Here is a 10,030-nt window from a genome sequence, read left to right on the forward strand (position 1 = left end):
TTTTTGCCAAATTTATTATATACTAAGTGAAAAAATTCCAAAAGCTTAAAGCACCTGGTATTCCCAGGCAGTCTCCCATCCATGTACTAACCTGGCCCAAACCTGCTTATATTCAGAGATCGGGCATTGACTCTATTTTTTGCCAAATTTATTATATACTAAGTGAAAAAATTCCAAAAGCTTAAAGCACCTGGTATTCCTTGGCGGTCTCTCATCCAAGTACTAACCAGACCTAAACCTGCTAAAATTCAGAGATCGGGCATTGACTCTTTTTTTTTTTTGCAAGATTATTATATAATTCGTAAAAAAATATCCAAACATTTAAAGCACCTGGTATTCCCAGGCAGTCTCCCATCCATGTACTAACCTGGCCCAAACCTGCTTATATTCAGAGATCGGGCATTGACTCTATTTTTTGCCAAATTTATTATATACTAAGTGAAAAAATTCCAAAAGCTTAAAGCACCTGGTATTCCTTGGCGGTCTCTCATCCAAGTACTAACCAGACCTAAACCTGCTAAGATTCAGAGATCGGGCATTGACTCTATTTTTTGCCAAATTTATTATATACTAAGTGAAAAAATTCCAAAAGCTTAAAGCACCTGGTATTCCTTGGCGGTCTCTCATCCAAGAACTAACCAGATCTAAACCTGCTAAGATTCAGAGATCGGGCATTGACTCTTTTTTTTTGTTGCAAGATTATTATATAATTCGTGAAAGATATCCAAACATTTAAAGCACCTGGTATTCCCAGGCAGTCTCCCATCCATGTACTAACCTGGCGCAAACCTGCTTATTTTCAGAGATCGGGCATTGACTCTATTTTTTGGCAAAATTATTATATACTAAGTGAAAAATTTCAAAAAAGCTTACAGTACCTGGTATTCCCAGGCGGTCTCCCATCCAGGCACTAACCAGGCCCAAACCTGCTTAGCTTCCGAGATCAGACAAGATCGGGCATAGCCAGGCTGGTATGGCCATAAGCGAAGACTGCTGCAAAGAGAAGGCTATTTAAAGATCAGCCAATCTACTCGCCAGTACATTATAAAAGTAGGAAAGAAACCCCAAAAGCTTAAAGCACCTGGTATTCCTAGGCGGTCTCTCATCCAATTACTAACCTGGCCCAAACCTGCTTATATTCAGAGATCGGGCATTGACTCTATTTTTTGGCAAAATTATTATATACTAAGTGAAAAAATTCCAAAAGCTTAAAGCACCTGGTATTACTTGGCGGTCTCTCATCCAAGTACTAACCAGACCTAAACCTGCTAAGATTCAGAGATCGGGCATTGACTCTTTTTTTTTTTTTTTTTTTTTTTTTTTGCAAGATTATTATATAATTCGTGAAAAATATCCAAACATTTAAAGCACCTGGTATTCCCAGGCAGTCTCCCATCCATGTACTAACCTGGCGCAAACCTGCTTATATTCAGAGATCGGGCATTGACTCTATTTTTTGGCAAAATTATTATATACTAAGTGAAAAATTTCAAAAAAGCTTAGAGTACCTGGTATTCCCAGGCGGTCTCCCATCCAGGCACTAACCAGGCCCAAACCTGCTTAGCTTACGAGATCAGACAAGATCGGGCATAGCCAGGCTGGTATGGCCATAAGCGAAGACTGCTGCAAAGAGAAGGCTATTTAAAGATCAGCCAATCTACTCGCCAGTACATTATAAAAGTAGGAAAGAAACCCCAAAAGCTTAAAGCACCTGGTATTCCTAGGCGGTCTCTCATCCAAGTACTAACCTGGCCCAAACCTGCTTATATTCAGAGATCGGGCATTGACTCTATTTTTTGCCAAATTTATTATATACTAAGTGAAAAAATTCCAAAAGCTTAAAGCACCTGGTATTCCTTGGCGGTCTCTCATCCAAGTACTAACCAGACCTAAACCTGCTAAGATTCAGAGATCGGGCATTGACTCTTTTTTTTTTTTTTTTTTTTTGCAAGATTATTATATAATTCGTGAAAAATATCCAAAAATTTAAAGCACCTGGTATTCCCAGGCAGTCTCCCATCCATGTACTAACCTGGCCCAAACCTGCTTATATTCAGAGATCGGGCATTGACTCTATTTTTTGCCAAATTTATTATATACTAAGTGAAAAAATTCCAAAAGCTTAAAGCACCTGGTATTCCCAGGCAGTCTCCCATCCATGTACTAACCTGGCCCAAACCTGCTTATATTCAGAGATCGGGCATTGACTCTATTTTTTGCCAAATTTATTATATACTAAGTGAAAAAATTCCAAAAGCTTAAAGCACCTGGTATTCCTTGGCGGTCTCTCATCCAAGTACTAACCAGACCTAAACCTGCTAAGATTCAGAGATCGGGCATTGACTCTTTTTTTTTTTTTTTTTTTTTTTGCAAGATTATTATATAATTCGTGAAAAATATCCAAACATTTAAAGCACCTGGTATTCCCAGGCAGTCTCCCATCCATGTACTAACCTGGCGCAAACCTGCTTATATTCAGAGATCGGGCATTGACTCTATTTTTTGGCAAAATTATTATATACTAAGTGAAAAATTTCAAAAAAGCTTAGAGTACCTGGTATTCCCAGGCGGTCTCCCATCCAGGCACTAACCAGGCCCAAACCTGCTTAGCTTACGAGATCAGACAAGATCGGGCATAGCCAGGCTGGTATGGCCATAAGCGAAGACTGCTGCAAAGAGAAGGCTATTTAAAGATCAGCCAATCTACTCGCCAGTACATTATAAAAGTAGGAAAGAAACCCCAAAAGCTTAAAGCACCTGGTATTCCTAGGCGGTCTCTCATCCAAGTACTAACCAAACCTAAACCTGCAAAGATTCAGAGATCGGGCATTGACTCTATTTTTTTTTTTTTTTGCAAGATTATTATATAATTTGTGAAAAATATCCAAAAATTTAAAGCACCTGGTATTCCCAGGCAGTCTCCCATCCATGTACTAACCTGGCCCAAACCTGCTTATATTCAGAGATCGGGCACTGACTCTATTTTTTGCCAAATTTATTATATACTAAGTGAAAAAATTCCAAAAGCTTAAAGCACCTGGTATTCCTTGGCGGTCTCTCATCCAAGTACTAACCAGACCTAAACCTGCTAAGATTCAGAGATCGGGCATTGACTCTTTTTTTTTTTTTTGCCAGATTATTATATAATTCGTGAAAAATATCCAAAAATTTAAAGCACCTGGTATTCCCAGGCAGTCTCCCATCCATGTACTAACCTGGCGCAAACCTGCTTATATTCAGAGATCGGGCATTGACTCTATTTTTTGCCAAATTTATTATATACTAAGTGAAAAAATTCCAAAAGCTTAAAGCACCTGGTATTCCTTGGCGGTCTCTCATCCAAGTACTAACTAGACCTAAACCTGCTAAAATTCAGAGATCGGGCATTGACTCTTTTTTTTTTTTGCAAGATTATTATATAATTCGTGAAAAATATCCAAACATTTAAAGCACCTGGTATTCCCAGGCAGTCTCCCATCCATGTACTAACCTGGCGCAAACCTGCTTATATTCAGAGATCGGGCATTGACTCTATTTTTTGGCAAAATTATTATATACTAAGTGAAAAATTTCAAAAAAGCTTACAGTACCTGGCATTCCCAGGCAGTCTCCCATCCAGGCACTAACCAGGCCCAAACCTGCTTAGCTTACGAGATCAGACAAGATCGGGCATAGCCAGGCTGGTATGGCCATAAGCGAAGACTGCTGCAAAGAGAAGGCTATTTAAAGATCAGCCAATCTACTCGCCAGTACATTATAAAAGTAGGAAAGAAACCCCAAAAGCTTAAAGCACCTGGTATTCCTAGGCGGTCTCTCATCCAAGTACTAACCTGGCCCAAACCTGCTTATATTCAGAGATCGGGCATTGACTCTATTTTTTGCCAAATTTATTATATACTAAGTGAAAAAATTCCAAAAGCTTAAAGCACCTGGTATTCCTTGGCGGTCTATCATTCAAGTACTAACCAGACCTTAACCTGCTAAGATTCAGAGATCGGGCATTGACTTCTTCTTTTTTTTTTTTTTTGCAAGATTATTATATAATTCGTGAAAAATATCCAAAAATTTAAAGCACCTGGTATTCCCAGGCAGTCTCCCATCCATGTACTAACCTGGCGCAAACCTGCTTATATTCAGAGATCGGGCATTGACTCTATTTTTTGGCAAAATTATTATATACTAAGTGAAAAATTTCAAAAAAGCTTAGAGTACCTGGTATTCCCAGGCGGTCTCCCATCCAGGCACTAACCAGGCCCAAACCTGCTTAGCTTACGAGATCAGACAAGATCGGGCATAGCCAGGCTGGTATGGCCATAAGCGAAGACTGCTGCAAAGAGAAGGCTATTTAAAGATCAGCCAATCTACTCGCCAGTACATTATAAAAGTAGGAAAGAAACCCCAAAAGCTTAAAGCACCTGGTATTCCTAGGCGGTCTCTCATCCAAGTACTAACCAGACCTAAACCTGCTAAGATTCAGAGATCGGGCATTGACTCTATTTTTTTTTTTTTTTTGCAAGATTATTATATAATTTGTGAAAAATATCCAAAAATTTAAAGCACCTGGTATTCCCAGGCAGTCTCCCATCCATGTACTAACCTGGCCCAAACCTGCTTATATTCAGAGATCGGGCACTGACTCTATTTTTTGCCAAATTTATTATATACTAAGTGAAAAAATTCCAAAAGCTTAAAGCACCTGGTATTCCTTGGCGGTCTCTCATCCAAGTACTAACCAGACCTAAACCTGCTAAGATTCAGAGATCGGGCATTGACTCTTTTTTTTTTTTTTTGCCAGATTATTATATAATTCGTGAAAAATATCCAAAAATTTAAAGCACCTGGTATTCCCAGGCAGTCTCCCATCCATGTACTAACCTGGCGCAAACCTGCTTATATTCAGAGATCGGGCATTGACTCTATTTTTTGCCAAATTTATTATATACTAAGTGAAAAAATTCCAAAAGCTTAAAGCACCTGGTATTCCTTGGCGGTCTCTCATCCAAGTACTAACTAGACCTAAACCTGCTAAAATTCAGAGATCGGGCATTGACTCTTTTTTTTTTTTGCAAGATTATTATATAATTCGTGAAAAATATCCAAACATTTAAAGCACCTGGTATTCCCAGGCAGTCTCCCATCCATGTACTAACCTGGCGCAAACCTGCTTATATTCAGAGATCGGGCATTGACTCTATTTTTTGGCAAAATTATTATATACTAAGTGAAAAATTTCAAAAAAGCTTACAGTACCTGGCATTCCCAGGCAGTCTCCCATCCAGGCACTAACCAGGCCCAAACCTGCTTAGCTTACGAGATCAGACAAGATCGGGCATAGCCAGGCTGGTATGGCCATAAGCGAAGACTGCTGCAAAGAGAAGGCTATTTAAAGATCAGCCAATCTATTCGCCAGTACATTATAAAAGTAGGAAAGAAACCCCAAAAGCTTAAAGCACCTGGTATTCCTAGGCGGTCTCTCATCCAAGTACTAACCTGGCCCAAACCTGCTTATATTCAGAGATCGGGCATTGACTCTATTTTTTGCCAAATTTATTATATACTAAGTGAAAAAATTCCAAAAGCTTAAAGCACCTGGTATTCCTTGGCGGTCTATCATTCAAGTACTAACCAGACCTTAACCTGCTAAGATTCAGAGATCGGGCATTGACTTCTTCTTTTTTTTTTTTTTTGCAAGATTATTATATAATTCGTGAAAAATATCCAAAATCCAAAAATTTAAAGCACCTGGTATTCCCAGGCAGTCTCCCATCCATGTACTAACCTGGCGCAAACCTGCTTATATTCAGAGATCGGGCATTGACTCTATTTTTTGCCAAATTTATTATATACTAAGTGAAAAAATTCCAAAAGCTTAAAGCACCTGGTATTCCCAGGCAGTCTCCCATCCATGTACTAACCTGGCCCAAACCTGCTTATATTCAGAGATCGGGCATTGACTCTATTTTTTGCCAAATTTATTATATACTAAGTGAAAAAATTCCAAAAGCTTAAAGCACCTGGTATTCCTTGGCGGTCTCTCATCCAAGTACTAACCAGACCTAAACCTGCTAAGATTCAGAGATCGGGCATTGACTCTTTTTTTTTTTTTTTTTTTTTGCAAGATTATTATATAATTCGTGAAAAATATCCAAAAATTTAAAGCACCTGGTATTCCCAAGCAGTCTCCCATCCATGTACTAACCTGGCCCAAACCTGCTTATATTCAGAGATCGGGCATTGACTCTATTTTTTGCCAAATTTATTATATACTAAGTGAAAAAATTCCAAAAGCTTAAAGCACCTGGTATTCCCAGGCGGTCTCCCATCCAGGCACTAACCAGGCCCAAACCTGCTTAGCTTACGAGATCAGACAAGATCGGGCATAGCCAGGCTGGTATGGCCATAAGCGAAGACTGCTGCAAAGAGAAGGCTATTTAAAGATCAGCCAATCTACTCGCCAGTACATTATAAAAGTAGGAAAGAAACCCCAAAAGCTTAAAGCACCTGGTATTCCTAGGCGGTCTCTCATCCAAGTACTAACCAGACCTAAACCTGCTAAGATTCAGAGATCGGGCATTGACTCTTTTTTTTTTTTTTTTTGCAAGATTATTATAGAATTTGTGAAAAATATCCAAAAATTTAAAGCACCTGGTATTCCCAGGCAGTCTCCCATCCATGTACTAACCTGGCCCAAACCTGCTTATATTCAGAGATCGGGCATTGACTCTATTTTTTGCCAAATTTATTATATACTAAGTGAAAAAATTCCAAAAGCTTAAAGCACCTGGTATTCCTTGGCGGTCTCTCATCCAAGTACTAACCAGACCTAAACCTGCTAAGATTCAGAGATCGGGCATTGACTCTATTTTTTTTTTTTTTTTTTTTGCAAGATTATTATATAATTCGTGAAAAATATCCAAAAATTTAAAGCACCTGGTATTCCCAGGCAGTCTCCCATCCATGTACTAACCTGGCCCAAACCTGCTTATATTCAGAGATCGGGCATTGACTCTATTTTTTGCCAAATTTATTATATACTAAGTGAAAAAATTCCAAAAGCTTAAAGCACCTGGTATTCCCAGGCAGTCTCCCATCCATGTACTAACCTGGCCCAAACCTGCTTATATTCAGAGATCGGGCATTGACTCTATTTTTTGCCAAATTTATTATATACTAAGTGAAAAAATTCCAAAAGCTTAAAGCACCTGGTATTCCTTGGCGGTCTCTCATCCAAGTACTAACCAGACCTAAACCTGCTAAGATTCAGAGATCGGGCATTGACTCTTTTTTTTTTTTTTTTTTTTTTTGCAAGATTATTATATAATTCGTGAAAAATATCCAAACATTTAAAGCACCTGGTATTCCCAGGCAGTCTCCCATCCATGTACTAACCTGGCGCAAACCTGCTTATATTCAGAGATCGGGCATTGACTCTATTTTTTGGCAAAATTATTATATACTAAGTGAAAAATTTCAAAAAAGCTTAGAGTACCTGGTATTCCCAGGCGGTCTCCCATCCAGGCACTAACCAGGCCCAAACCTGCTTAGCTTACGAGATCAGACAAGATCGGGCATAGCCAGGCTGGTATGGCCATAAGCGAAGACTGCTGCAAAGAGAAGGCTATTTAAAGATCAGCCAATCTACTCGCCAGTACATTATAAAAGTAGGAAAGAAACCCCAAAAGCTTAAAGCACCTGGTATTCCTAGGCGGTCTCTCATCCAAGTACTAACCTGGCCCAAACCTGCTTATATTCAGAGATCGGGCATTGACTCTATTTTTTGCCAAATTTATTATATACTAAGTGAAAAAATTCCAAAAGCTTAAAGCACCTGGTATTCCTTGGCGGTCTCTCATCCAAGTACTAACCAGACCTAAACCTGCTAAGATTCAGAGATCGGGCATTGACTCTTTTTTTTTTTTTTTTTTTTTGCAAGATTATTATATAATTCGTGAAAAATATCCAAAAATTTAAAGCACCTGGTATTCCCAGGCAGTCTCCCATCCATGTACTAACCTGGCCCAAACCTGCTTATATTCAGAGATCGGGCATTGACTCTATTTTTTGCCAAATTTATTATATACTAAGTGAAAAAATTCCAAAAGCTTAAAGCACCTGGTATTCCCAGGCAGTCTCCCATCCATGTACTAACCTGGCCCAAACCTGCTTATATTCAGAGATCGGGCATTGACTCTATTTTTTGCCAAATTTATTATATACTAAGTGAAAAAATTCCAAAAGCTTAAAGCACCTGGTATTCCTTGGCGGTCTCTCATCCAAGTACTAACCAGACCTAAACCTGCTAAGATTCAGAGATCGGGCATTGACTCTTTTTTTTTTTTTTTTTTTTTTTTTGCAAGATTATTATATAATTCGTGAAAAATATCCAAACATTTAAAGCACCTGGTATTCCCAGGCAGTCTCCCATCCATGTACTAACCTGGCGCAAACCTGCTTATATTCAGAGATCGGGCATTGACTCTATTTTTTGGCAAAATTATTATATACTAAGTGAAAAATTTCAAAAAAGCTTAGAGTACCTGGTATTCCCAGGCGGTCTCCCATCCAGGCACTAACCAGGCCCAAACCTGCTTAGCTTACGAGATCAGACAAGATCGGGCATAGCCAGGCTGGTATGGCCATAAGCGAAGACTGCTGCAAAGAGAAGGCTATTTAAAGATCAGCCAATCTACTCGCCAGTACATTATAAAAGTAGGAAAGAAACCCCAAAAGCTTAAAGCACCTGGTATTCCTAGGCGGTCTCTCATCCAAGTACTAACCTGGCCCAAACCTGCTTATATTCAGAGATCGGGCATTGACTCTATTTTTTGCCAAATTTATTATATACTAAGTGAAAAAATTCCAAAAGCTTAAAGCACCTGGTATTCCTTGGCGGTCTCTCATCCAAGTACTAACCAGACCTAAACCTGCTAAGATTCAGAGATCGGGCATTGACTCTTTTTTTTTTTTTTTTTTTTTGCAAGATTATTATATAATTCGTGAAAAATATCCAAAAATTTAAAGCACCTGGTATTCCCAGGCAGTCTCCCATCCATGTACTAACCTGGCCCAAACCTGCTTATATTCAGAGATCGGGCATTGACTCTATTTTTTGCCAAATTTATTATATACTAAGTGAAAAAATTCCAAAAGCTTAAAGCACCTGGTATTCCCAGGCAGTCTCCCATCCATGTACTAACCTGGCCCAAACCTGCTTATATTCAGAGATCGGGCATTGACTCTATTTTTTGCCAAATTTATTATATACTAAGTGAAAAAATTCCAAAAGCTTAAAGCACCTGGTATTCCTTGGCGGTCTCTCATCCAAGTACTAACCAGACCTAAACCTGCTAAGATTCAGAGATCGGGCATTGACTCTTTTTTTTTTTTTTTTTTTTTTTTTGCAAGATTATTATATAATTCGTGAAAAATATCCAAACATTTAAAGCACCTGGTATTCCCAGGCAGTCTCCCATCCATGTACTAACCTGGCGCAAACCTGCTTATATTCAGAGATCGGGCATTGACTCTATTTTTTGGCAAAATTATTATATACTAAGTGAAAAATTTCAAAAAAGCTTAGAGTACCTGGTATTCCCAGGCGGTCTCCCATCCAGGCACTAACCAGGCCCAAACCTGCTTAGCTTACGAGATCAGACAAGATCGGGCATAGCCAGGCTGGTATGGCCATAAGCGAAGACTGCTGCAAAGAGAAGGCTATTTAAAGATCAGCCAATCTACTCGCCAGTACATTATAAAAGTAGGAAAGAAACCCCAAAAGCTTAAAGCACCTGGTATTCCTAGGCGGTCTCTCATCCAAGTACTAACCTGGCCCAAACCTGCTTATATTCAGAGATCGGGCATTGACTCTATTTTTTGCCAAATTTATTATATACTAAGTGAAAAAATTCCAAAAGCTTAAAGCACCTGGTATTCCTTGGCGGTCTCTCATCCAAGTACTAACCAGACCTAAACCTGCTAAGATTCAGAGATCGGGCATTGACTCTTTTTTTTTTTTTTTTTTTTTGCAAGA

The 10,030-nt window shown here is 38.9% G+C and overlaps 1 non-coding gene and 9 pseudogenes across 1 annotated transcript; all 10 read right to left on the minus strand.

Annotated features, from left to right (window-relative positions):
• Positions 1-866: 866 nt before the first annotated feature.
• On the minus strand, positions 867-985 carry LOC127975758 (5S ribosomal RNA). The gene has a single exon (XR_008157612.1). It is a non-coding gene; the product is annotated as a 5S ribosomal RNA (ribosomal RNA).
• Positions 986-1,496: 511 nt separating this feature from the next.
• Positions 1,497-1,615, minus strand: LOC127975644 (uncharacterized; annotated as a pseudogene).
• Positions 1,616-2,542: 927 nt separating this feature from the next.
• On the minus strand, positions 2,543-2,661 carry LOC127975645 (uncharacterized; annotated as a pseudogene).
• Positions 2,662-3,578: 917 nt separating this feature from the next.
• LOC127975676 (uncharacterized) lies at positions 3,579-3,697 on the minus strand (annotated as a pseudogene).
• Positions 3,698-4,200: 503 nt separating this feature from the next.
• LOC127975648 (uncharacterized) lies at positions 4,201-4,319 on the minus strand (annotated as a pseudogene).
• Positions 4,320-5,238: 919 nt separating this feature from the next.
• On the minus strand, positions 5,239-5,357 carry LOC127975678 (uncharacterized; annotated as a pseudogene).
• Positions 5,358-6,286: 929 nt separating this feature from the next.
• LOC127975573 (uncharacterized) lies at positions 6,287-6,405 on the minus strand (annotated as a pseudogene).
• Positions 6,406-7,477: 1,072 nt separating this feature from the next.
• On the minus strand, positions 7,478-7,596 carry LOC127975649 (uncharacterized; annotated as a pseudogene).
• Positions 7,597-8,525: 929 nt separating this feature from the next.
• Positions 8,526-8,644, minus strand: LOC127975650 (uncharacterized; annotated as a pseudogene).
• Positions 8,645-9,573: 929 nt separating this feature from the next.
• Positions 9,574-9,692, minus strand: LOC127975651 (uncharacterized; annotated as a pseudogene).
• Between the last annotated feature and the right edge of the window lie 338 nt (positions 9,693-10,030).

The sequence above is a fragment of the Carassius gibelio genome, chromosome B16 (genome assembly GCF_023724105.1).
Source record: "Carassius gibelio isolate Cgi1373 ecotype wild population from Czech Republic chromosome B16, carGib1.2-hapl.c, whole genome shotgun sequence".
Classification (NCBI taxonomy): Eukaryota; Metazoa; Chordata; class Actinopteri; order Cypriniformes; family Cyprinidae; genus Carassius; species Carassius gibelio.